The sequence below is a fragment of the Anabrus simplex genome, chromosome 6, assembly GCF_040414725.1.
Source record: "Anabrus simplex isolate iqAnaSimp1 chromosome 6, ASM4041472v1, whole genome shotgun sequence".
NCBI lineage: Eukaryota > Metazoa > Arthropoda > Insecta > Orthoptera > Tettigoniidae > Anabrus > Anabrus simplex.
In genome coordinates this window covers 266,424,168-266,448,809 of record NC_090270.1, presented here as the reverse complement: position 1 = coordinate 266,448,809, position 24,642 = coordinate 266,424,168, and the positions used below count along the sequence as shown (strand labels likewise).

Genomic DNA, 24,642 nt, shown 5'->3' with positions numbered 1-24,642 from the left:
CAACACAACAACAAATTTACCTGCATCATTATCATTCTTGCTGCGTTTCCGCCATAATTTTGTGCGCGGTAAATCATTAAGAACATTTCCAGACGTTGGAGTGTAAGTTTACGTCTGGACAGGGTTAGTTTGCATATTTTCATCTGACACTCGGCGTTTGTAAACTCAGTGATTCAGTGAGACTGATTTTTGATGACTAATTGTTTTGTAGTGTTTCTTAAGAATCTGAAATTAGCACGAATATTATGCCGGGTCCCTTAGTTTCATCTCTTGCAAGTTATCTTCTGAGAAACTGTTGACAATGTTTTCCGTACAAGGGATGTTCTCACTGTAATATTGAACCATGTACCCCATTTTCTTAAAATACGTGCTGGAAGATTTGGGCATTTTTCTTTAAAAGCAGCAACTCTACTACCTGATTTTGAAAATGATTCCTATACTGAAGGATTTAAACCATTCACTGCTAATTCTTCTAATTTCTTCGGCTACTCGGTACAGTGCATGTGCGAGACAAGTAACGGGCATGACGGTAAAACCCACAAATTCTTGGTTCCAAGCTTGTCGCATTACGCTCACACCCGCCCTCATGCCAGCTTGGCTTGCATCTCTATCTTAGATGCCGTGTGTGAACACTTAGTTATATAATAAATTAATAATATTAGTGTTTGTTGTATGAAATTTCTAAGATCTAAAGCGGAAAAGAAGGTTCGCATAGGCTAAGAAAGGCAAAAGGTCGAAACGCCGAATCCGTTTACCCTCCAGGGTCGGTTTTTCCTTTGGACTCTGTGAAGGATCCCACTTCTACCGCCTCAAGGACAGTGTCCTGGAGCTTCAGACTCTGGGTCGGGGGATACAACTGGGGAGGATGACCAGTACCTCGCCCAGGCGGCCTCACCTGCTATTCTAAACAGGGGCCTGGGTGGGGATGGGGAGATTGTAAGGGATAGACAAGGAAGAGGGAAGGAAGCGGCCGTGGCCTTAAGTTAGGTACCATCCCGGCATTTGCCTGAAAGAGAAGTGGGAAACCACGGAAAACCACTTCCAAGATGGCTGAGGTGGAAATCGAAACCACCTCTATTCAATTGACCTCCCGAGGCTGAGTGGACCCGTTCCAGCCCTCGTACCACTTTTCAAATTTCGTGGCAGAGCCGGGAATCGAACCCGGGCCTGCGGGGGTGGCAGCTAATCCCACTAATCACTACACCACAGAGGCGGAGGTGGGTATGTAATACGGATAATTATCACAGATAGGCTTGTTAGGGTCTTACGGAAAACAATAGGTATAAAGCTAAAGATCCGATGTCCAGTTGTTAGTTCGGAAAGCAAAATTTTCAAAGTTCTGAATTTTTGGCGCATGATCATTTCTAACACCGCTTGAAGTTTCTGATGGCATAGTCCTATTAATGCAGCAATACATATAAGGTAATTTTAAAATCATACTTCCCGTTGAGCTACAACATCGAAGTTTTCACGTAATGTAAAGAAAATGTTATTCATTCAGACATTTTTAAAAATTTTCACTTTTGATCACTGATCGGTTACGTCACCCCATAATGAGTTGTCATTTCATACGTCCCTGGTTTTCGTGAACATAACGTCCGTCACACTACAGCGTGTGCTCGAAATTGTGTTCATCTGTGTCTAGGACAATCTGAAAGTTTAGGAGAGCTTGTTGCACATGTGCGAACGTTCTCCTGATAAACCCTGCCCTTCAGGTACGGTGAACCGAAGTCTGTAATCTGGGCATTGTTCCTGCAGACTTTGATACGCGTACTATACATAGTTTCCTGTCCAGGGTGGGTTAAGTAGGTTCCCGGGTAAATAGAGAGTGAGTCAGTAACAACGTCCTTCGTAAATATCTCCAGATCTGTTAAAGATCTGTTTTCATGTTATGAAATTATACAGAGCGTAACAGTAAATCACGGTGGAACTTTCAGGACGAATCCCTCACACGTAGAAGAACAAAACGTTGTTACGTGCCAGCCTTCTGTTGGCACCTTCCGGTACTTCCTAGAAGGGGCTAGTGAGTCAGACGATCAACGATCTCCCAGCCGGCCTGGAGGACGGGGCCGGTCGTTCCGTGTATTATTCTCGTCGGCTGATGTTTACCTGCGAGTTTCTTGGGGATTCAACGAGAATGTTCTACCTCTAGCCACCTCGCCAATATTCTGGTGCACATCACCCGAGCTATAAAAAGGGAGGCTAGCCGCGGATGGTCGGGCATTGTTGGATTATATGGTGGAATCAGTGTGAGGTTCAGTATGTTGGGGTTCGGTGGCTGGGCTGAGAGGGGGGGGGGGGCAGAGGTGTTGGCTGTCGGTAGTGACCCACCGAGGTCTGAACGAGGAGTTGTGGTAGTTGTGTCGGAGAGCCCGGCGACGACATATGGAACAGATGCCTGTGTGTGTGGATTGAGTATCACCGTGAGTCAGCGTTTGAGGTAGTTATCATGAGTGTGAGGGTAATTGGACCTGTGATTAATATTCGCTGTTGTATTCGTAACAATATGTTACATGGACATGGGTCCAGAAACGCTTTATTTCGACGTTATAACTCATTTTCTACAACTCTACATAGTACATTAATAATGGGAACACATAAGAACAGAACACACCAGCATACCACAATGAACTCTTTCTTTATATGAAATATTCAACCTGCCCTCCGTTAGCATTGATACATGCACCAACCAGCCGTCGCATTGAATCCCGGTACAAGATGCAGGGAGTCTTCGTAACTGTATCAGTGCTAACGTAAAAAGCGAGATTTCCACTTTCGGACGAGCACATAGCCCTGAGGTTCACTCAGCCCACCAGTACCAGGTTAATTCCTGGGGTCACAGGCGGCCGGGCTTATGCCTAGTTTACATGATGTCAGTCGATGAGGCAGTATTGTTGGCGGCAGTTGTCCTCTAATTACTGCGGGACAATCGCTGGCCAATCCGGTTGAACGAGAACCCGTTCACACCAGGAAGGTAGGTAACGAGAAATGGCGAATGCGCAGCGACTGTAGTAATGAATCCCAATGAGAATCAACAGCCTGTTTCCAGTCATTTGACAGGGTCAGGAATGGAATGAATGAAGCTCCCATGTAGTGGCGAGGATAGGAACTGTGCCGGCTGCCGAAGCCTGTTGCACTTATCTGGGGCAATGATTAATGAATGATTGATGAAATGAAATGATATTGGAGAGTGTTGCTGGAATGAAACATGACAGGGAAAACCGGAGTAGCTGGAGAATAACCTATCCCGCTTCCGCTTAGTCCAACACAAAACTCACATGCAGTGACCGGGATTTTAACCACAGAACTTAGTGGCGAGAGGCCGCCTGAGCCACGGAGGCTCTATAATGAATCCCAATGAGGAATGAAATTCATTTTGTAATTAATTATATGTGCCGAGAATTCATTGCTGAGTCATGGAGAGTTTTGACCTCAATCACACCGAATCCTTGAATGCTCACTTATCGGTAATCTCAGAAAGTGCCGCTTGACGAGTATTTTTGTTTTTGTACATGTCTTCGTGCTGTTCCCACAAACATCATCACTCCCTGTACAGCTCAACGAATTTTACCTTAGTATCGTCACCCTAATTTGGAGCCAAAATTACGCGAACAGCTTACAAATAATTAAAAAATTAAAGTATTTAAATTATCAAGACCACGCTGGTGGCTGCATCTCTCGGGTGACACAAGCGAACTGGCGCAAAATAAATATACAGCTACTGGCCTGTCACGTTCACACGGCGCCAACTATCCCTAAAATACTGAGGTCCTGGGGTGGTGGGGGTTGCAGCTGGGCCCATTTGGTTGTTTTCAGTCTACTCCTGGAGACAATCGATTGTCTGGGCAATTGTGAGGGCAATTGCCTAAAGAACTTGACCGAAGTGTTCACATGTAGCCAATAATTGTAAGCCAGTCAACTGTCTTCTGACAATTGTCTCATCAACTGGCATCGTATAAACTAGGCATACAGCTAAACATTCCACCCCACCAAGTGCCAATGTTACAGATAGTGGAAGCCTTTACCTTCCACCCCTCCAAGGGACTTCATGGCCTGTACGGAGATTATTTTGCTTTTTTTTTTTTTACAGTAGATTAATATCACTCAGGCAGTATCTCCCTGCCTGTCTGGCTATCTTTCACATGCTCTGTCTCTCTCATAAAACATATTCAATTTTACTCCTTTATTTTTGTCTTCACTTTGCTGCAGAACTCACGTAGAAAGAGCCCGCATTTTCCCCAGAACGAGCTTCAGGATATTGAGAGATAAGGCCATTTACTGGGAATTGAAAAAAAGAAAAAACTGAAAATATTGTTTATGCAGAAATATTTAATTGAAGTGCAGTTCCTCCTGACAATTGAGTTAATACTCTATTTCCAGCAAATATTCTTAAAATGAAAACTGCCTTCTTGGTATCGAGAGCTATGAAAATGATTCCCTTTCCCGAGGAATGTCAATGAGGCACGTTAAACGGCCATAAATACACCCATTGATTTTTCAACAGGTATTATGTTCTTACGTACATAATAGCCTGCAGCCGGACTTTAGTCGTGATTATGCTTCTAGTAATTGGTATTATCTGGAAACATTCTTTGTTATTAGGTTATCTACGTTGTTATGGGCGAAGTTATGTTCGCTTTTAAAAGCAAGTGATCTGAAGTGTTTGATTACCGGATCTGGTGGGAGCAATGAATTTCATGTGCGTACGAAGGAAGTGGTGAAGGACTGGAGCACCTGTTTTGTATACATCTGCCTCACCATATGGTAGCCTGCTCGTTCTTAATGGTTGTCTTTAAAAAGCAGAAGAAACTGTTAAGAGTTGCCCCAGGTGTGGTTCGTAGAATTGACTTCTTTGTTATGAAAGTGCTTCGTGGTGGTGGTGTACTCCGATAATAATAATAATAATAATAATAATTATATTATATTATATTATATTATATTATATTATATTATATTATATTATATTATATTGGAGCCTCCGTGGCTCAGACGGCAGCGCGTCTGCCTCTCACCGCTGGATACCGTGGTTCAAATCCCGGTCACTCCATGTGAGATTTGTGCTGGACAAAGCGGAGGCGGGACAGGTTTTTCTCCGGGTACTCCGGTTTTCCCTGTCATCTTTCATTCCAGCAACACTCTCCATTCTCATTTCATAGCATTTATCAGTCATTACTAAATCACTTTGGGAGTGGCGACCCCATCGTACTAACAGCCTATATCTGATTCATTCATGACATCCCTGACCCGGTCAATGACTGGGAAACAGGTTGTAGGTTTTCATTATATTATATTATATTATATTATATTATATTATATTATATTATATTATATTATATTATATTATATTATATTATATTATATTATAGTCCAACAGACGTAGCCGTGTTGAAACACCGGATCCCGTGAGATCTCCGAAGTTAAGCAACATTGGGCGTGGTCAGGAGTTGGATGGGTTGCCACGTGCTGTTGGTGGGGGGGGGGGGTAAGGGAATGGAGGAGCGGAAATGAACTGGCCACCCTACCGTTTTGGTTTTGTGAACATTTAATATTGGCACATAAAAACTGGTCCGCCTCTGTGGTGTAGTGGTTAGTGCGATTAGCTGCCACCCCCAGAGGCCCGGGTTCGATTCCAGGCTCTGCCACAAAATTTGAAAAGTGGTACGAGGGCTGGAACGGGGTCCACTCAGCCTCGGGAGGTCAACTGAGTAGAGGGGGGGTTCGATTCCCTCCTCAGCCACCCCGGAAGTGGTTTTCCGTGGTTTCCCACTTCTCTTCCATGAAAATACCGGGATGGTACCTAACTTAAGGCCACGGCCGCTTCCTTCCCTCTTCCTTGTCTATCCCTTCCAAACTTTCCATCCCCCAACAAGGCCCCTGCTCAGCATAGCAGGTGAGGCCACCTGGGCGAGGTACTGGTCATCCTCCCCAGTTGTCTCCCCAGAGTCTGAAGCTCCAGGAAACTGCCCTTGAGGCGTTAGAGGTGGGTTCACTGAGTCCGAGGGATAAACCAACCCTGGAGGGAAAACAGATTGCGAACGAACGAACATAAAAACTGATTCATTTATTATGTAGTTTATAACACTTGTTTCCATGCAATATTCACTGGGCTTCGACCGTTCGGGCGTGTCTGGATCTTAATATTTTCATACGATCTTTCCCGAGATAGTGGCCGTGGCTGAATACTGGTTTGGGTAAGTAGACACCCACTTTTTCAAGATTTTGTTCCTGCTCTAGAAGGCTAGTCGACTTGATACCTTCCCGTCTCTGCGTACGTCGATGTTTTCTATTAGCAATATGTAAGTTATTAGGAAAGTTCTGCCACCTGTTGAGTATATTAAGAAGTTGGGGAAGGGCAGAGAATCAAAGAGTATATAGCTCAGAATAATATTCTTTCATGATCAGAGGAAGTGTATACTCTCTTGCTTGAGAGGTAGTAATCAAACATGCCTGCATGCAATTACATTACTAGGGATGAAAATCACGTAATTAGATGAGAATATTAATGAAAGTGTTAGTCGCTTAGCAACCTGCTTAGTACAGAAGGTATTGCCGCGAACAGACGGACGGATTTGCCAAAGCTGATTTTAGTAATCTATTTTACTATAAAGATAAGAATACAGTCGAAATCATTTGTTGCGACATCGCTTTTAACGGCATGTGGATATAACGGCGAAATCTATAGGTGCCGTCTAAATCCTGTATAAACAGCGTGTATTAAAAAGTCGCTTTTGGCTTGTTTACACGTGGACAGTGGTACATGGCAGTTTGTCACTCAAGCCACGTGATTCAGTCGTTCCTGTGTCGTCAACTAGATCAGAGATAAGATGGACGGCTATCAACAACGTGTTAGATAACATTGTAGAGGATGAGGTGACCAAAGTTAGGAGAAAAAGAGAATGGGAGCGAAAATGGATTACCAGAAGGAATAATCTCGGGGCAAATACAATTCTCTTTAAAGAATTAGCTGAGGGGGATCGACAGGAATATAAATGTTATCCTTGCGAATGTCAGAAGTAACATTTAATGAGTTATTGCATAAAATTGAACCAATGATACGTCGCTTATTACGACATATCGTCTACAACGATGTATTTTAATCACATTTTCGAATAAATGTATCTGATATAACGTTCAATATTGATTTTTGTTTGTTACGTATTTGGAGATTGCTGACAACAATGTAACGCTTGAAAATCCATAGCCTGTTTCCAGTCATTTGACCGGGTCAGGAATGGAATGAATGAAGTCCCCATCTAGCGGCGAGGACGGGAATTTTGCCGGCTGCCGAAGCCTGTCGCACTCCTCTGGGGCAATGATTAATGAATGATTAATTAAATGAAATGATACTGGAGGGTGTTGCTGGAATATAAGATGACAGGGAAAGCCGGAGTACCCGAAAAAAACCTGTCCCGGCTCCGCTTTGTTAAGCACAAATCTCACATAGAGTGACCCGGATTTGAACCACGGAACCCAGCGGTTATTGTAAATTTCAGATCAGCATGTTAAATAGTCAATGCAAGCATCGCTGTGAAGATGTTGCAAAAGAAAAGGAAAGTCACACATAATATGGCGATCAGAAAATGGAGAAGCAAATGTCAGCATCGGGGAGGAATTGGATGTATCACACTGAACAATTTCCACAATTTGGAAGGACAGAGAGAAAATACAGTCTCTTTTCGAAGGAAATTCTTTAAAAAGCAAGCGGCCCATTTCATATGAGCTCAAAGATACTGAAGAATCTTTACTTCGCCGGTTTAAGCAGCAAAGAATAAAATAATAATGTGCCGATTATTGGACCTGCTCTTCAAGCGAAAGCCAATGACATTTTTCGCAGTCTCACTCTACTAACACTGTACTTACTTCAGTTTCCGGTACGTTTCTGGAAGTTTTAACTTAATTCTGTTAACTAACAATGTTAGTTTGCAGCCTAACAGATATTTTAGCAAAGAGAGCGGTTTGTGCGATTATCGCCTATAACGACCGTTGAATGGCGGTCCCTTCTGGGTCGTTATAACCGATTTCGGCTAATAATACAGTCGAATCTCGATATCTCGAACCTCCATTACTCGAATTTTCAGTATCTCGAAGTAACTTAAATTTCCCGACCGTTTATCCTGTTCTTCGCGTGTATTTATTTCTTTGTTTCTCGAAATACAGTTACACAAATTTCTCGATATCTCGAAGCAAACATTTCCTACCTTAAAGCAAAAAATACTCTGTAACTCGAATTTTGTGGAACATTGACTGTGCAATACGGCATTTGTATTTTTCTGGTGGACATTGAACTTCACACAACTTCTCAGTTTTACAATACACGACGAATAATATTATTGAAACAGACTTTCAACGTATTAGGTCGTGTTACGTACATGTAGTACGTGATGAAGAGATGTTAAGTACAGAGCAAAAATGGCCAGCCGGACACCAGTGAGATCCGAACCCACAACCTCCCGATTTCGCGTCGGTTGCTCTACCAATTGAGCTATAGTGGCCTAGGCCATCTTTGTTCTGTTTGAAAGGATCTGAGCTACAGGTCTGGCACTGCTGCTAGCACACTGTAGAGTGCGTTTAAGTCGCCCGTTGTGGGGCATGTCAATGAATATTGAATTTTCACGACCGCATTGTAATCGAAACAGACTTTCAACGTATTAGGTCGTGAAAATTCAATATTCATTGACATGCCCCACAACGGGCGACTTAAACGCACTCTACGGTGTGCTAGCAGCAGTGCCAGACCTGTAGCTCAGATCCTTTCAAACAGAACAAAGATGGCCTAGGCCACCATAGCTCAATTGGTAGAGCAACCGACGCGAAATCGGGAGGTTGTGGGTTCGGATCCCACTGGTGTCCGGCTGGCCATTTTTGTTCTGTACTTAACATCTCTTCAACACGTACTACATGTACGTAACACGACCTAATACGTTGAAAGTCTGTTTCGATTACAATGCGGTCGTGAAAATTCAATATTCATTAATAATATTATTATTTAAACTGTTTACTCTCCAGGGTTGGTTTCTCCCTCGGACTCAGCGAGGGATCCCACCTCTACCGCCTCAACGGCAGTGTCCTGGAGCGATATTTGGTCTGGAATAAAACTGGGAAGGAGGACCAGTACCTCCCCCAGGCGCCCTCACCTGCTATGCTGAACATGGGTCTCGTGAGGGGGGGGGGGGTTGAAGGATTGGAAGGGATAGACAATGAAGAGGGCAGGAAGAGGCCGTAGTCTTAAGTTAGAAGAAGTGGGAAACCACGGAAAACCACTTCGAGGGTGTTTGAGTTGGGAATCGAACCCCCCTCTACTCAGTTGACCTCTTGAGGCTGAGTGATTCTCGTTCCAGTCATCGTGCCACGTTTACAATTTCGTGGCAGAGTCGGGGATCGAACTCAAGCCTGCGGGAGTGGCAGCTAATCATACGAACCTCTACACCGCAGAAGCGGTCCACACCTAACATTAACGGAGAAATTGGGCATTTCCTCTGTCGATCCCCTTAATGTCTACAAGAAGGCGAAGAATTAGTTGCACTTGATGTTTGTAGAAGGTTGCATGTTGTGCTTGATGATTTCGCTGCTCATTTATATTCTTCTATGACAAGAGTGAAAGTGTTGTTCGTGTGCCATGAATCGCGAATGATGTTTACAGAAGCTTTGTAAAAAGGCTGGCAGGAAGAACCTTGACATTGAGATTGCCTGTCGTGTGCGCCACTTCCGGTTATCAGCGCTGACTGGTGTCAGGTTCTGGCTATATCGAACACTGCGACATGCCTGTATCATCCTCACGTACTGCGACGTCACTTGTATTCTTAGTCCAATAGCTAAACTGATTATATAGCACGTTATTATTTACATTCTTCGTCTACCGGGCGAGTTGGCCGTGCGGTTAGGGGCGCGCAGTTGTGAGCTGGAGTCCGCGAGATAGTGGATTCAAACTCCACTGTCGGCAGCCCTGAAGATCTTTTTAAATGGTTTCCCGTTTTAACACCATTTTTTTTTACAGTTGGCTTCTCATCGCACTGACACAAATAGGTCTTATGGCGACGATGGGATAGGGGTGGGAAGGAAGAGGCCGCGGCCTTAATTAAGGTACAGCCCCAGCATTTTCCTGGTGTGAAAATGGGAAACGTAGCTAACAACTTGCATTTGGGAGATAGTGGGTTCGAACCCGGCTGTCGGTAGCCCTGAAGATGGTTTTCCGTGGTTTCTCATTTTTACACCAGGCAAATGCTGGGACTGCACTTTAATAAAGGCCACAGCCGCTCCCTTCTCACTCCTAGTCCTTTCCTATCCCATCGTCGCCATAAAACCTATCTGTGTCGGTGCGACGTAAGGCAGATTTTAAACCAAAAACCAAAATCGGAAACCACGGAAAACCATCTTCAGGGCTGCCAACAGTGGGGTTCGAACGCAATAGCTCCCGAATGCAAGCTCACAGCTGCGCACCTCCCCCTCTCCCTAATCCCACGGCCAACTCGCTCGGTAGTGCCTTAATTAAGGCCACGGTCGCTACCTCCCCAATCCTAGTCCTTTCCCATCCTTTCGTCGCCGAAACCTTCCATATGTTGGTGTGACGTTTAACCGCAGACTAGCAAAGAAAAAAAAAAGCAGGAAACAAATACACTATGATAAAACGTTGAAATATATATATACATTAATTTATAATCGATCCTCGAATCAGTATCAGTATGGTACGACTGATCTGCGAGAGCTCGCTGCGTCAGCAACTGACTCTTTGGACTTACAAGTCGCTCAATGAACTGATCACATGCAATATAGACAGTAGTTCACGAATGACAACAGTGACACACTACAGTAACTACCAGCACATCACTACACTTAACTTCTTCTCTTATACAGTAAACTACGATTGATCTGCAACGACAGTATCGACAACACAATTCCATATCTCTCCTTGTACTGGTTCTAGAACTCTCTCAACGCTCTTCATGTATATATTGGCTCTTGTTCTAGATAAGTCTGCTTTCTTACAACATAGTATTACTGCAAGATACCTGGAAGATTCTACAGTAACATCGAGAAGTCCTTGGTAAATTTCTGTTCTAGAATTGTCTTGAAATAAGTTTGTCACTATGGCACATAACCTAAGGATAGCTGCCTCTGTGGATCTGTGGTAGAGTGTCGGCCTCCGGATCCCAAGTTAGCGGGTTCAAACCCGGCAGAGGTAGTCGGATTTTTGAAGGGCGGAAAAAAGTCCATTCGACACTCCATGTCGTACGATGTCGGCATGTAAAAGATCTCTGGTGATACATTTGGTATTTACCCGACAAAATTAATTAAATCTCAGCCATAGACGCCCAAGAGAGATCCGGTTTACTCTGTCTGCCATCTAGCGGACCTAGAGTAAACCGGAACGTCGAAATTGACGAGCAGACAGCCAGATGGCGTCAAATCGAAATGTCTGCAAACGGTAGCTGAGGCCATGCGATTATTATTTATTATTATAACCTAAGGTCCGCCTCTGTGGTGTAGTGGTTAGCGTGATTAGCTGCCACCCCCGGAGGTCCGGGTTCGATTCCCGGCTCTGCCACGAAATTTGAAAAGTGGTACGAGGGCTGGAACGGGGTCCACTCAGCCTCGGGAGGTCAACTGAGTAGAGGTGGGTTCGATTCCCACCTCAGCCATCCTGGAAGTGGTTTTCCGTGGTTTCCCACTTCTCCTCCAGGCGAATGCCGGGATGGTACCTAACTTAAGGCCACGGCCGCTTCCTTCCCTCTTCCTTGCCTATCCCTTCCAATCTTCCCCATCCCTCCACAAGGCCCCTGTTCAGCATAGCAGGTGAGGCCGCCTGGGCGAGGTACTGGTCATACTCCCCAGTTGTATCCCCGACCAAGAGTCTGAAGCTCCAGGACACTGCCCTTGCTAAGTCCGAGGGAAAAACCGAACCTGGAGGGTAAACAGATGATGATGATTATAACCTAAGGATATCCAGAAACACCTAGAATATTATACATGTCCTTGGTACATGAACATTCCAGACCGCACTTAACATTAACACGCATACAACTGGGTGTTTTCCTGAGCAACTTGGAAAACACGGAGGGCTCCCTGAATGACTCTGAACATATGAACGATCTTTTAAAAGCAATAAACGTAACCTAACCTATAATCTATAAACTAATATGCCTCTTTAGTTATGCCTAGGTCATCTATGACAGCTGGTGGCGGAGCTCTTGAGGATCCAACCAGCCTTCGAGCTGAGTACTCAGCCTACACAGCTTTCTGAATCAGATATCTTGTTAAACGTGGACTTTTGATTGTTATCGTGCCGGGCTGAGTGGCTCAGACGGTTGAGGCGCTGGCCTTCTGACCCCAACTTGGCAGGTTCGATCCTGGCTCAGTCCGGTGGTATTTGACGGTGCTCAAATGCGACAGTCTCGTGTCGGTAGATTTACTGACACGTAAAAGAACTCCTGCGGGACTAAATTCCGGCACCTCGGCGTCTCCGAAAACCGTAAAAGTAGTTAGTGGGACGTAAAGCAAATAACATTATTATTATTGATTGTTATCGTAGGAAGGTATTTGTCAACCGTCTTATTGGAACAACGTAGGTTTCCACCTAAAAAGCGAAGTCGAGTCATGGCACTTCCTGATAGAAGTACTTAGTCATGTGATCCTCCTGCTCACGTCACAAGATAAGGAAGAAAGGCCGAGGGCTTTGTTTGTGAACTTTATATGTGCCTCACAAACATGTCAGTGCTCCGCAAACATCGTTCGTAACTCATGCAATAAAATCTCTCCAGGGACTCCTTCACCAATGAGCGGTTTAGCACACACGAGCCTGAGTATCATCGGGCCTGCACAGGGCTAGTTCTTAAAACAGAGTTAGGAATGGCATTAGTTTCTTAAAAACACAATTTCAGCTGCTTTTCTAGCTTTCAACGTTTGTAACTTATTGCAGATGTCTTCGTTGTCGTACGTAAATTTCAATACTTTGTTAGTAGGTATTAGTCACCTACCTCCTTTATCTGGACGTTATCCTTATAACCAACCATTTTTATATAGTGCTGACTGAATACTTCTGCTCGTCGCCATAAGACCTATCTGTGTCTGTGCGACGTAAAGAAACTAGCAAAAAAAAAAAAAAAAAAAAAAAAAAACTGCTTTCTGTAGATCCTCGCATACACACTCCCCTTGTTCATTAATGATTCAAGGAATGTCCTTCGTGGAACCTGTTTCTGCCTTAAAGTACTTATACATAGCTTTCCATTTTTCACCAAAATTTTTATGACTGCCAATTATGCTTGCCAACATGTTATCCTAAGCTGACTTCTTCGATAGATTCAATTTTCCAGTGAATTCCTTCAATTTCTCCTTACTTTCACAACCATTTCTAACTCTTATTTCTTTCCATCCTCCACCTCCTTCTTAGTTTCTCTACTTCTCTGTTATAATGTAGTGGGTCTTTACCATCTATTACCACTTTTAAAGATGCACAACTGTTTCCACATTCCTCAACACTTGCTTTAAGCCCATCCCACAATCGGTTTATATTTTTATTTACCGTTTTCCATGGATCGTAATTACTGTTTAAACACTCCCTCATGCCTGTTTTATCAGCCATACGTTACTGCCTAACAGTCCTACTTTTACGACCTTCCTTTCCATCACATTTATTTTTAACTACGACGAAAACAGCTTCGTGATCACTAACACCATCTATTACTGCGGTTCCTCTATAGAGCTCATCTGGTTTTACCAGCGCCATGTCCAGAATATTCTTCCCTCTTGTTGGTTCCATCACTTTCTAATTCAGCCGTCTTTCCCAGATTAATTTATTTGCCGACATGATATGACCATTTGGACTTACTCCGTGTCAAGAAAACAATGTGAAGCTCTACGTTTCGCGGAGAATTTTGCTCCGCGTCTTCAAAAGAGAATCTTGACTGTTCACGAAGAAGTCTTCTACAATAGCGAGCGTTTGCATTTAAGAATGCATTACCGTTGGAGCTGTAGTGGTACGCTCATTCGTCACTAGGTAGCTCCCTATATGCTGGCACAGCGCTCCAAGCGGGAGCTGATGGAAACTTCAAGCTCCAGTTAATATGTTCTATCACATCGTGTGTGCGTGAGAAGTAATGTTAACATTAATTTATTTGCCATTTGTTGACTGTCCTTGCTGTCATTCGCATTACCTTCCCAATTGATATTTGGTATGTTGTATGTTTGTTTTGTAACAGTAGAGGAAATAACGCACCAATTCAGACTTCGAGTGCACACTTAGAATTGTCCTCCTGCAAGGTAGAATTAGGACTGTCTCCTTCCAGTATTGTGAGCGTCCAGACGGAAGTATGACAGCAACGCCATCTGTTGGCAACTTAGAATAGAATACATAACGACCCGTTTCTTGAGAGGGACGTTTTCTTTTGGATAAAACCGTACCAGGAAGCCTCCGTGGCTCAGGCGGCAGCGCGCCGGCCTCTCACCGCTGGATACCGTGGTTCAAATCCCGGTCACTCCATGTGAGATTTATGCTGGACAAAGCGGAGGCGGGACAGGTTTTTCTCCAGGTAGGCTACTCAGATTTTCCTTGTCATGTTTCATTCCAGCAACACTCTTCATTAACATTTCATCTATCAGTTATTTATCATTGCCCCAGAGGAGTGCGACACACTTCGGCAGCCGGCACATTTCTTATACTCGCCGCTAGATGGGGCTTCATTCATTCCATCCCTGACCCGGTCGAATGACTAGAAACAGGCTGTGGATTTTCATTCAAACCAGTACCAGCATCACTAGTTTGATGCCGTAGTCGTTCCGGAGGTTTCTTAACTATACCTGTCACTTGTGTGTGCTGAGGAAAGTCCATGAATACTGAAGGTACAGGTGTAGGCAGAAGAAACCTTGTAGTTTGCTCACACTATAATTTTATTGTCTAAAATGACTGCTACAAACCATCGACCCTTTTACCACCTTGTCGAGACACAGCTGAAATCCATTTATTTCTTAATTATTACCGGTCTAGAAAGCCAAGAATAACGGCCGAGAGGATTCGTCGTGCTGACCACACGACGCCTCGTAATCTGCAGGCCTTCGGGCTCAGCAGCGGTCGCTTGGTAGGCCAAGGCCCTTCAAGGGCTGTAGTGCCATGGGGTTTGGTTTGGTTCTTAATTATTAACAGGAAACGTATGAAACGAAATGGATTTACACTTTCCATCACGACATGTACAAAACAGAACACACCAGTAAACCATTTTTACGAAAATACTAATTAAGGCAACCACTACCTTCAATGTCACTAATGAGTGAAACAGAAGCGAATGATGAAGTTGGGTGATGCAGTGCGATCATGCGGTGACTGGCGGAACTTCACGAAGCATCATTTTTAGCGCAGAACTGCTTGTATTTCCCGGTCTTGTATAATAACTAGGTATCGGACTTATATGCTGTAAAAATCAGCAATATAAGCACGCAACTATGCTGCAAAAAGTGGTGAAATATGCATTTAAGTATGCACTTACTTTCATGCTATTTAACACTTGTATGAAATGCAAACGTAACATTCCTTCAATAGACTCGCGCGGTTCACCCACACCATAAAATCATGACCATGAATGAGCAACTGAATGAAAAACAAAAAATCACACTATAGGCACTTATAGCTGAGACTGTTCCACTAATATAAACAATTAGTGCATAATTTGTGAGACGTACCAATCTATCATTGTTCATAATATGCACACGTCTCCTAGACGTGTGTTAATTAGTACACATGATAAATCAGTTAGTAAGGTTGTGAGAAAACCGTGTAAAAGCACAAACTCTTGAAGAAACACACACACACACCGGTAATACACATTCTTCTTTCATTTTATACTGCAGACCCTACTTTTCCTGTCATTAATTGGCTTTGCAGTACACTACAACAGTCTTCTCCAAATTTTCTGGTATAAATCGGTGGCGTCTAGCTGTTAAAACTAGCTTCAATGCCGAGAATGACCTCTCTACATCTACGGATGTGATAGGACAGTACTTGAATTCAGGAGCGAGTGTAGGTGTAAAAATATTCTGGTAGATTCACATTATCAGTGCCAGCCAAATGTCTGTTTTTAGCTACTATGATGTCGTAGCCCGGATTTCGTTTAAGGACTTCACGATATTTTATTTGCAGACGGAGTCCGAGGATTCCTGGGATGCATTCCAGTTCACGCTTCACGTTCTCCATAATATCCAGCGAAATCACCAAGACTCAACCCACGTGTTTATAGCGTTTTGTTTAATTCTGGTATGATTTAAAAATGTGACTTGATAAGTGGCAGTTCCCTTTGAACCGTTTCATTGCCGAACGAGTTCACAGTATTAATTACTTTACATTTTCCTGAAGACTGCTTGTAAAACATGTTAAAATATGCACATTAAAAGTCGAAAACATGCACAATAAATCCGAAATTTGAAATGTATGCACTAATCTGAAATACATGCAATTATGCATATATATGCACTATTAAACTTCTTAATTCGTCGACCGAGCTCGATAACTGCATTCGCTAAAGTGCGGCCAGTACCCAGTATTTGGGAGATATTGGATTCGAACCACACTGTCGGCTGCCCTGAAGATGGTTTTCCGTGGTTTCCCATTTTCACAACAGGCAAATACTGGGGCTGTACGTAATTAAGGCCACGGCCGCTTCCTTCCCTATCCTAGGCCTTTCCTGTCCCATCGTCGCCATAAGACCTATATGTGTCGGTACGTCGTAAAGCAAGTTTTAAAAAATAACAATAATTCGGCCAATTTCACCTTCAAACGCACTTCCTTGTCGGTTTTGGAGGTCTACATATCGGCAAACAAAATATGCATTTGGATACAAACTTGATGTTCTGCCACTGCGTCCTAAATTCAATTTTAACACTTTGTTAACAAACAATTTGTTATAGTATTCATGTAACAACTGCTGATGAAGCCGGGCCTAAAAGGGTTGAGTATTTGCGTAGACCTATGAAATGAGAAGGTGAAGCCGGAATTTCGAAACATGCATATTCGCCCATTTAACATATAATAAATTATTTCATACTATGTTGAATATATTTATTCTATTTTAAATTATATGAAGATGGACACACTTTGCTCAATTCCTGCCACTTGACGCCATTCATGAAAGAATCGATACCACTCAAGAATCACTCGATAGATATTGTGTTGACTTGCCCAAATGACGCAGTGTAGCCATCTGGTATCTAAGTAACACACTGATAAAGATTAGTGATAGTACGTTTTTATGTTTGACCAGATGTAAATAGATTAAAAAAAGGAGGACAAAACTATTTGAAAAGGGGGACAATGCCAAAAAAGGACACAAAAATCCTCCATTCAGAGTCTGAATTTAGACATACAGTGGAACTTCGATATCTCGAACCACCTCGGCAGCTACATTTTATTGCGATTTATCGAAATTTCGATATATAGAGAATACCGTTTTTGATCATGTAAGGCACATAATTGAATCATATGTATCTCCGGGCTTATGCTCAATATTTTATTTTTTACAGTATTTAAACATATGCAAACAAACATATTTTATGGCATCACTTTAATTGTAACCCTTATTATAGTAACTTTTTAGAAGACAGGATACAGCACATACAGCAGGGAAACAAGAAACACGCCTCGGTTAACACCTTTGGAAAAAATCCATTAGTCCCTTCTGTTTGTTATTATTAACCTTACCCCCTGTGGGTGGGGGAGGCAGACGAAGAATTCACCCACGGTATCCCCTGCCTGTCGTAAGGGGCGACCAAGGGATGAATGAATTAGAACCATGAAACTACTCTTGATTCGTACTATCATGCGGGGAACACCATGGGTTGCATATACTTGCGAGTAGTATCACTAACTTGGTACGAAATAGGTTTGTGATTCGTTGCAGTAAAAAGCCTGGCCGGGTGGATTCCAGTACCCGTGCGTTGTACCCATGTGGGCAACACCGCGGGTCTGGGCGTAGCCTGTGAGTTGTACCACTACATGAGCGACACCGTGGGTCTGCGTTGCCTGTGATTAGTACTCACCCGTGACTAGTACACCTAGGTGAGGAAACTCATCGGTTTGCGTTGGCTGTAAGTGGCGCCATTGTGTGCGAAACACCATAGGTCTGCGTTACCTGTACGAAGTACAATACTTGTGAGTAGTACCATCTTTTGTGGAACACCGTGAGTCTTCGCTACTTCTGATCAATACCCCAACATGACACATACCATGGTTCTATTTTACTCGCGACATGTACCATTCTGTGGGGCCTTAGACTTGGATTTTGCACCCCCCTTTAGACACCAAGCATCATTGTGCTTTATAAGTGGTTCCTTGGTCGGTAATAATGTTATTTTCGATCTCTATTGAGTCCGATCCACTGGTTTTTGTTTGTTTGTTTTGTGTTTTGTTGGGTTCCTGTCCATCCGTTCATTCTTCATGACATATTATATTTTTATTTTGGTCAGTGGATGCCTTTTGAAATTTTTGATCTTTCATTTCGTACCATTAGGGGACGATGACCTTCGATGTTAGGCCCCTTAAAACAACAAGCATCATCATCATCATCATCACTATTAACCTTTCCTCCCTTCACGGTGAAACTTCTCGTCAGTACCACGCAGACGAGATTCGTAAATGAAGCTTGTCACCCGTGACTTCGGGGGGTTTGCTTTCGTACGTGACTGGTAATTAATTCACACCCGAGAAACGACGACGCTTTACCGATTTACCGATCACTAGAATTTTTAGTTTTCCAGTTCCCGTCATATTAGCTCCCAGCATCACTGTAACCCTTTCTTTACTTGTTAACTCTTCCTTACAAACCACAAGTGCAGTATTGCACAGTGAATGTCTCACAAAATTCAAGTTGCAGAGTACTTTTTGCTTCAAGGGAGGAAATGTTTGCTTCGAGAATCGAGAAATTCGAGTGATGGAGGTTCGAGATGTCGAGATTCGACTGTACATTCTGTTTTCACATACATAAACAAAATTTATCCATTTCTATATTATACAGTAAATTCTTACAAAATGTAAACAATGAAGCTAATTTACACGCCTTGCTGGTACATTTCTGAATGTTCGGTTGCCTTTAGGAGTTTTGGCGTGTGTAACATAAAAGGATATAAAAAGGTACACATGCAAATTCCTCGAAAGCGTTTACTGGACTTCTGTGCTAATATGGGTTTAGCAGTTATGAATACATTCTTCAAGCATAAGGCTATTCACCGCTACGCATGGGAGGGTAGGGTACCAGATTCATTATAGGCTAAGCTATATCATAACCGATTTCGAATTCAGGAAATCTGTTAGGAATGTACGGTTTTCTCGGGGATTTTTCGATGATACGCACCACTATCTGATCTGTAGTGAACTAAGTATCTCTAGGCCTAGGAGAGAGAAAGTGAAATCTGTCTGCAAACGAATAAGGGTAGAAAATCCCCAGGACGAGGTAATTAGACAGAAGTACGTGGATATGATTAGTGAGAAGTTTCGAACAGTGGGTTGTAATAGAAACAGCAACGGAATGCCTACGAACAACTATGTGTAAAGATGAGAAAAAGCGAACATCTTGGTGGAATGATGAAGTGAGAGCAGCTTGTAAATGTAAAAAATAAGGATTATCAGAAATGGCTTCAAAACAAGGGCTGATTCAGACAGGGAACTGTACGTAGATGAAAGAACAGAGCGAAAAAAATACTTGCTGAATCCAAAAAGAAGTCGTGGGAAGATTTTGGTAATAACCTGGGAAGGCTACATATAAGTCAAGCAGCAGGGAAACCTTTCTGGACAGTATTAAAGAATCTTAGGAAGGGGGCGGGGGATGAAGTGACCAGTGTTTTGGGTAATTCAAATCAACTCATAATATACCCCAGGGAGTCGCTGGAGAAGGGGAGGAAATATTTTGAACATCTTTTCAACGTAAAAGGAAATCTTCCTGGTGGTGTCGCGAACATTCGAGCTCATGGGGAGGAGGAAAATGATGTTGGTGAAATTGAGGAAGTGGAAACGATGGTAAATAAACTCCATTGTCATAAAGCAGCAGGAATAGATCAAATTAGACCTGAAATGGTGAAGTATAGTGAGAAGGAAGGGATGAAATGGCTTCATAGAGTAATAAGATTAGCATGAAGTGTTGGTAAGGTACCTTCAGATTGGACAAAGCAGTAATTGCACCTATCTATAAGCAAGGGAACAGGAAGGATTGTAAAAACTATCGAGGTATTTTATTGATTAGTATACCAGGCAAAGTATTCACCGGCATCTTGGAAGGGAGGGTCCGATCAGTAGTTGAGAGGAAGTTGGATGAAACCAGTGTGGTTTCAGACCAAAGAGGGGCTGTCAGGATCAGATTTTCAGTATGCGCCGGGTAATTGAAAAATGCTACGAGAGGAATAGACAGTTATGTTTATGTTTCGTAGATCTAGATAAACCCTATGATAGGGTACCAAGGGAAAAGATGTTCGTCATACTGGGGGACTATGTGATTAAAGGTAGATTATTGAAATCAATCAAAGGCATTTATGTTGACAATTGAGCTCAGTAAGAATTGATGGTAGAATGAGGTTCAGGGTACTTATAGGGATTATACAAGGCTGTAATCTTTCACCTTTGTTGTTCATAGTTTACATGGATCATCTGCTGAAAGGTATACAATGGCAGGGAGGGATTCAGTTAGGTGGAAATGTAGTAAGCAGTCTGGCCTATGCTGACGACTTAGTCTTAATGGCAGATTGTGCCGAAAGCCTGCAGTCTAATATCTTGGAACTTGAAAATAGGTGCAATGAGTATGGTATGAAAATTAGCCTTTAAGGGTGGCAATGTGTTACCGTTTCCTAGATTGGTGCTACCAGTTATCAACTAGCTTACGAACTATTTGGAAGCTTGTCAGCTTGTAATACGGCCAGAGGCATGATAGTTTTACAAGATTCATTTGAATTTGCACTGACGTATAAATATGGTTGTATTTTACAAGCAGTTTAAAATTTATTTTGTAATATACTATACACTGTTTTAAGTATTCGTCTATTTTTGCTCTTCTTCCATAGGCTTATACAGACATGTTTTCTGACCAGATTGAAATGCACTGCAGAATTCTACCGAGCTCGATAGCTGCAGTCGCTTAAGTGCGGCCAGTATCCAGTAATCGGGAGATAGTAGGTTCGAACCCCACTGTCGGCAGCCCTGAAAATGGTTTTCCGTGGTTTCCCATTTTCACACCAGGTAAATGCTGGGGCTGTACCTTAATTAAGGCCACGGCCGCTTCCTTCCCACTCCTAGCCCTTCCCTGTCCCATCGTCGCCGTAAGACCTATCTGTGTCGGTGCGACGTAAAGCAAAAAAAAAAAACGTTGTGGAAAGAAGTAATTGAAGTTGCTGCTGATATTCGTAGACGTCTAAAATGAGAGTCAGAACACCGCAGCGCCAGAGGGGGATAGAGAAAGAAAGTAGGAAGCAGTAGATGCTGTAAGATTACGGTCGACTGAATCCTTCAGAAGCGTCGAAGTCGAATGATATTCTTCGGATTACGCCACGTAGGCAATGGACTGTTCCCTCTTCCTTCTATACCAGGGAAAGAAAATACACGCTTAAGTCCTGTCGCGTTGATGGCTATAAAGTGACTTCTCCCCAACATATTGTAGGAAGAAGAAAGCTAAATTAAACCTCGTCCGAAAACAGAAACGTACATTGTGGTATAATGATTTTGTGTGCGAAAAGTTTTCGTAAGTAACATTTTTATTGCTGGAGATATTACAAAACTGTCCTCTAAAACGTCCTATTGTATCCTTTTATACAAGTACTACGAAGAAACAGGACGATTTGACCCTCAGTTTGATATATTTATTTTCGCTCTTCATTTCTGTGCATTTATTCGCTTCTATATGGCTTTGCTCTCTGACCAATGAGAGAGAGCGTGTAAGCCGGTACTGGACGGTTCTGAGGGCTGTATAGATTTCCTTGCCTTAATGAATATTTCTGGCTAGTAGACACACGTGATCGTGAGTGTACAATCCACCCTATAACGAGTAGTATCATTTTCCTATTGCTTATATGCGTAATTCAGGGATTTATTTCAAGGTAGGTTTTGGCATGAAAGATGTGATACTTCCCTTGGAAATCGTTGACCTTCTGTTTCCAAGCTATAGGTTCGATCACATAGTTGAGGTCAGTGATATACGACATGTGACAGTTTTGTGTCATTGGCTTCAGACACGTTAAGAGCTGCTGGTGGACTAATCGTGTCTCTTTCTATAACAAATGAAAGGGCTTTAAGCTTATTCCAATAGATTAATAGTGGCAGTAATTTCATCTTCTTGTTTCAACCGTGAGGCTTAAATTCTTCATTTGACTAGAGAAAAGAAAGCCATACATATGTTAATATCTTGTAAAGGCACTTACACATTCTGGCGAAGCTCGTAGCATATAGGCTACCAAACAAGGAAGCAGTTCAGTGTCTGAAATTAACATTTTCATGGTGTGATGTTGGTGTTCTGCCAACTGTATAGCCGTAAGTGTTTTTATCAGCGCGCCTGACAAAACAGTAAACTTCTTATCTTCAGTACCATACTCTACCATTTGCGAACTTTACTGAGCATGTAACGCCTTTACACAGTACGTCAAATCCTATTGTGCTGAAGCATTGATCAGGATCCGAATAGAAACATACACATTATTCAGGAGAAGCTAAGGTTGTCTGATTGTACAGTTGTTAATTAATTATATTCACTAACAGCGATATTAGTACAGTCATTAAATTCGTGGACTGGCCGCATTGTGTCGCTGTAGTGCACTACGGAGTACAGTGACTCTATGGGGACCGTGTGGCCACTTCTAGTCCAGCCTCTATGTTTTAGCCAAGCACTCAATCAGATGACAGATGAAGGATAGTGATGTCACTGTTTCGACAAAGAATAATCCGATGTTTCAAAATATTATTTATTTTGCTTATAGGCTACTGTATGTATCAGTGCATGTCATATTCAGAGTTTGACTACTCCATTTAACTAACATAACCCCATGGTACTACAGCCCTTGAAGGACCTTGGCCCACCAAGCGATCGCTGCTCAGCCTGAAGGCCTGCAGATTACGAGGTGTCGTGTGGCCAGCACGACGAATCCTCTCGGCCGTTATTCTTGGCTTTCAAACCGGGGTCGCTATATCACCGTCAGATTGCTCGTCAATTCTAATCACGTAGGCTCAGTGGACCTCGAACCAGCCCTCAGGTCCAGGTAAAAATTCCTGACTTGGCCGGGAATCGAACCCAGAACCTCCGGGTAATACCCCATATAAGACTTCTTATATGTAGGCATACACATGGCATACATAGAGTTACAATTTTATTTAAACGGATATAAATTCTTTGTTGTTCAGTTAACCTCTCTTATTCAGAAACGAAATTACCATACACTGCACCATTCCCTGTTAAATAATAACCTACAGTGTGTTCCCATTTACTCGGCATTCGACCTAACGTGAAAACCAAAGCATGTGTACAAAGCTTTACATTTATGTTCTGGTAATGTAATATCCCCAATATATTATTTAGGTGATATTATTGATTGATTATATAGAAATATTATATTATTAGTTGATATTATTCTATGGATGCCCAAATTTTCTCAAGGAACTGGAGTGTTTATCGTAGAGACAGGACGGGAACGGTAGAATGGGGAGGGGAGTTTTCATAGTGGTGAAAGGAATTTGAAAGCTACGAAGATGTCAGTGATGAGAAACATGAAATTCTAAGTGTAAGGCTCATCTCTGAAAATAATAGGCAACTTGAGGTTTTTCAAGTGTACAGACCTGGAAAAGGTGGCACTAACGGTGATAAGGTATTATTTGATAAGATAATCGGCACAGAAAGGAACGTTATTGTAGCGGGTGATCTCAATTAACCGAATGATAACTGGGACGGTTATACGAATGACGGAAAGTTTGACCAACAAATGCTGAATCAGAAAATGAGGAAACCAACTAGAGGGAAAATATTCTAGATGTTGTGCTATAATAATAATAATAATAATAATAATAATAATAATAATAATAATAATAATAATAATAATAATAATTTCGTGTGGCTATTTCTAGCCGAGTGCAGCCCTGGTAAGGCAGACCCTCCGATGATGGTGGGCGGCATCTGCCATGTGTAGGTTAACTGAGTGTTATTGTGGTGGAGGATAGTGTTATGTGTGGTGTGTGAGTTGCAGATATGTTGGAGACAGCACAAACACCCAGCTCCCGGGCCACTGGAATTAACCAATGAAGGTAAAAATCCTCGACCAGGCCGGGAATCGAACCCGGGACCCTCTGAACTGAAGGCCAGTACGCTGACCATTCAGCCAACGAGTCAGACAATGTTATGCTGATAAAACTAGATGAGCTCTATAGAGAAACTGAGGTGATAGATGGTATAAGTAATCATGAAGCTGTTTTGGTCGTAGTTAAAAATAAATGAGATAGGAAGGAAGGTTGTAAAATTAGGACTGTTAGTCAATGCCATATGGTTGATAATAGAGGCACAGGGGAATATTTAAAAGTCAAATTTGTTCGGTAAATAAAAAATAAACAGCCTATGGGATGGTTTTAAAGCATTTGTTGAGGAGTGTGAAAACTGTTATGTACCTTTAAAGGTGGTAAAGAGAATAAAAAGGAAGTGGAGGTTAGAAAGA

General features: G+C 42.6%; 1 protein-coding gene and 1 non-coding gene across 2 annotated transcripts in view; both read left to right on the top strand.

Annotated features, from left to right (window-relative positions):
- The window catches only part of Rhp (rhophilin), a 714,954-nt gene that overhangs the window by 207,432 nt on the left and 482,880 nt on the right, over positions 1-24,642 (top strand). The gene's annotated exons all lie outside the window — the stretch shown is intronic.
- Positions 8,778-8,854, top strand: TRNAS-CGA (transfer RNA serine (anticodon CGA)). Its single transcript has one exon. It is a non-coding gene; the product is annotated as a tRNA-Ser (tRNA).